We start from the raw sequence: 2,848 nt of genomic DNA on the forward strand, positions 1-2,848 counted from the left end.
CGGCCTAATTTTTTGTATTTTTAGTAGAGACAGGGTTTCACTGTGGTCTCGATCTCCTGACCTCGTGATCCACCCGCCACGGCCACCCAAAGTGCTGGGATTAGAGGCGTGAGCCACCACGCCCAGCTTATTTTCGTATTCTTAATGGAGACAGGGTTTTGCCATGTTGGCCAGGCTGGTCTCGAACTCCTGACCTCAGGTGATCCACCTGCCTCAGCCTCCCAAAGTGCTGGGATTACAGGGGTGAGCCACCATGCCCGGCCCCTGTATTGATTTAATCAATTTCCTTGGAATACTTTTTGTCTAGGTTAGCTTCCCCTAAAGATATTTAAGTTTAGCCACACACAGAATTCTCACTAACAATTCTACAATGCAACCAATTTTCTGTACACGATTAACTATTTTCACTACAGAGAGTGACACAAGCAACATACTAACCTCTGGGATAATGGATATGCCAACCAGTTTTGGTAAAATTATGAAAACTACATTTATTGAAGGTTTGCAACTGTGAACCTACACAAATTGGCTCACAGAAACCCCATAAGGTAGGCCAGGCGCGGTGGCTCACGCCTGTAATCCCAGCACTTTGGAAGACCCAGGCGGGTGGATCACCTGAGGTCAGGAGTGCGAGACCAGCCTGGCCAATGTGGTGAAACCCTGTCTCTACTAAAAATACAAACAATTAGCCGGGCACGGTGGCGGGCGCCTGTAGTACCAGCTACTAGGGAGGCTGAGGCAGGAGAATGGCGGGAACCCGGGAGGCGGAGTTCGCAGTGAGCCGAGATCCTGCCACTGCACTCCAGCCTGGGCAACAGAGTGAGACTCCCTCTCAGAAAAAAAGAAAAAAAATAAATTAGCCGGACGTGGTGATGCACGCCTGTAATCTCAGCTACTCAGGAGGCTGAGGCAGGAGAATCGCTTGAACCCAGGAGGCGGAGGTTACAGTGAGCCGAGATCGTGCCACTGCACTCCAGTCTGGGCAACAAGAGCAAACTCCGTCTCACAAAAAAAAAAAAAAGAAAAAAAGAAAGAAAAAACACCAACCCCATAAGGTAAAGCCTGCCCTAACTCCATCTGATATAAAAGGAAAAGGAGGCCTGAAAAGGTAAAACAATACAGGCAACAGATTCAGAAAATGACTGAGGTTCAGTTAGAGTGGCAGTGAGAGCTTGAATTTTCGAATCAGACCCATCATCCTGTCCCTACCACCACCCAAAGTCCTTCAAATCTCTTGCTTTCCAGGCCTGGTCGGCTACCCAACTTCTTTTTCCTTCTCAACCCCCCCCCCCAAATTATTTTATTTATTTTTTGAGATGGAGTCTCCCTCTGTCGCGCAGGCTTGAGTGCAGTGGTGCGATCTCGGCTCCCTGCAACCTCCCACCTCCCAGGATTCTCCTGCCTCAGCTTCCCCAGTAGCTGGGATTACAGGCGCCAGCCACCATGCCCGTCTAATTATTTCTGTACTTACAGTAGTGTCGGGGTTTTGCCGTCGGCCAGGCTGGTCTCGAACTCCTGACCTCAGGTGATCCGCCCGTCTCAGCCTCCCAAAGTGCCGGGATTATAGGCGTGAGTCACCAAGCCCAGCCTCAACAAAATTCTGATTGCATCAGCCTGACAACTTTTAGCTGGCTGTGGGTGTTTGGATCATGTGTCTACCCGCTGAACCAAGGGCTATCACTATACCACCCCCCAACCCCTCCTGCTAGATGGGTTGGGCCACTGCAGGGATGCTGGATAAACAAGCCAAGCTCTGCCTTCCGGGAGTTAAGCGGGGAGTCTAATGTTGCTTGGGTTTGCAGCGGAGTCTGTACTATAAAAAGGTACAAAGTTCTGAGCGCTGTTTAGGCGCAGCTTTACATTTATGTACCGCTCGACATATTACATTTTTACAGATTCCTGCAGAACTCCCGGGGAAGATTTATATTTTAGGAGAGGAGGTGGTTCTCCCACAAAACGAGGGATCGGTACCTGGTGTCAAGGAGGTTTTTGTTTTCTAGGTAAAACAAGGGAGAGTCCTAGAAAGGAAAAGAATTTCACATCTGTTTGGGACTGAGAGATTATCTAGCCCAATCTCTTAATTTTATGGCCGAGGAAACAAGCTCCAGTGAAGCAACCAGACTTTCCCAAGGTCATAAGCTAGTAAGTGGGAGGGCGGAAGCATGTACCCGAGCTCTGGCTCAGGACAGAGCCTCAGGGATGCTCCCTCCACGCTAGTGTTTATCTGGATGCGTGGGCAACCCGACACCCCGCTCTGGGGCGGCCAACCCTGCTCGGGCCATCCCTACGGCTCGCCAGGTCGCGGTCCTCGGTCCTGCCCTCAGGCGACCTCTGGGTCGCGTGGGAGCCGAAGTGTGGGCTGGGCTCTGCGTCCCTGCCCCGCGACCCCGGGCAGAGTCCCCAGAACAGAAACGCCTCTCCCTCCCTTCCCCTCCCGCCCCGCCGCAGCCCCGCACGTGCGGCGCCTCGTGCGCCTCCCAGGGCCCCGCCCCCGCCCTCCATTGGCTGTTTCCGCGCCTTCCTCCTCTGCCCCCACCCCACGCGACCAGACTCGGCTGCGGCTCCACGTGACCCACGGGGGGCGGTCACGCCGCGCGAGCAGTAGCTCGGATAGGTCCCCTTGGCCGGCCAGGCCGCTCTGAGCCCCGCCCCTCTTCGGTGGCGCGTCTGGAAGGTTGCAAGTCGGAGACAAGAGGGAGAGGTTGTGGTGATTGGGGAGGGCAAGGGTTATGAAGAGGGCGGTGAAGGGGGAACACTGGTAGGAGGGAAAGGACCGCGCCGAGGAAGAAGGCCCACGACAAAGACTCCAGCATGCTCCAATCAGGGGACACAGGGGCAGCGGGGGGGG

The 2,848-nt window shown here is 54.1% G+C and overlaps 1 protein-coding gene and 1 long non-coding RNA gene across 2 annotated transcripts in view; one reads left to right on the forward strand and one right to left on the reverse strand.

Annotated features, from left to right (window-relative positions):
* The window catches only part of LOC108528474 (uncharacterized), an 11,198-nt gene extending 8,800 nt beyond the window's left edge, over window positions 1-2,398 (reverse strand). The window contains exon 1 of the long non-coding RNA XR_001885167.1: window positions 1,472-2,398. This is a non-coding gene — a long non-coding RNA (uncharacterized LOC108528474). The remainder of the gene's footprint in view (window positions 1-1,471) is intronic.
* TEF (TEF transcription factor, PAR bZIP family member) overlaps window positions 1-2,848 on the forward strand; it is a 34,286-nt gene that overhangs the window by 12,177 nt on the left and 19,261 nt on the right. The gene's annotated exons all lie outside the window — the stretch shown is intronic.

The sequence above is a fragment of the Rhinopithecus bieti genome, unplaced genomic scaffold (assembly GCF_001698545.2).
Source record: "Rhinopithecus bieti isolate Rb0 unplaced genomic scaffold, ASM169854v2 scaffold_4967, whole genome shotgun sequence".
Taxonomy (NCBI): domain Eukaryota; kingdom Metazoa; phylum Chordata; class Mammalia; order Primates; family Cercopithecidae; genus Rhinopithecus; species Rhinopithecus bieti.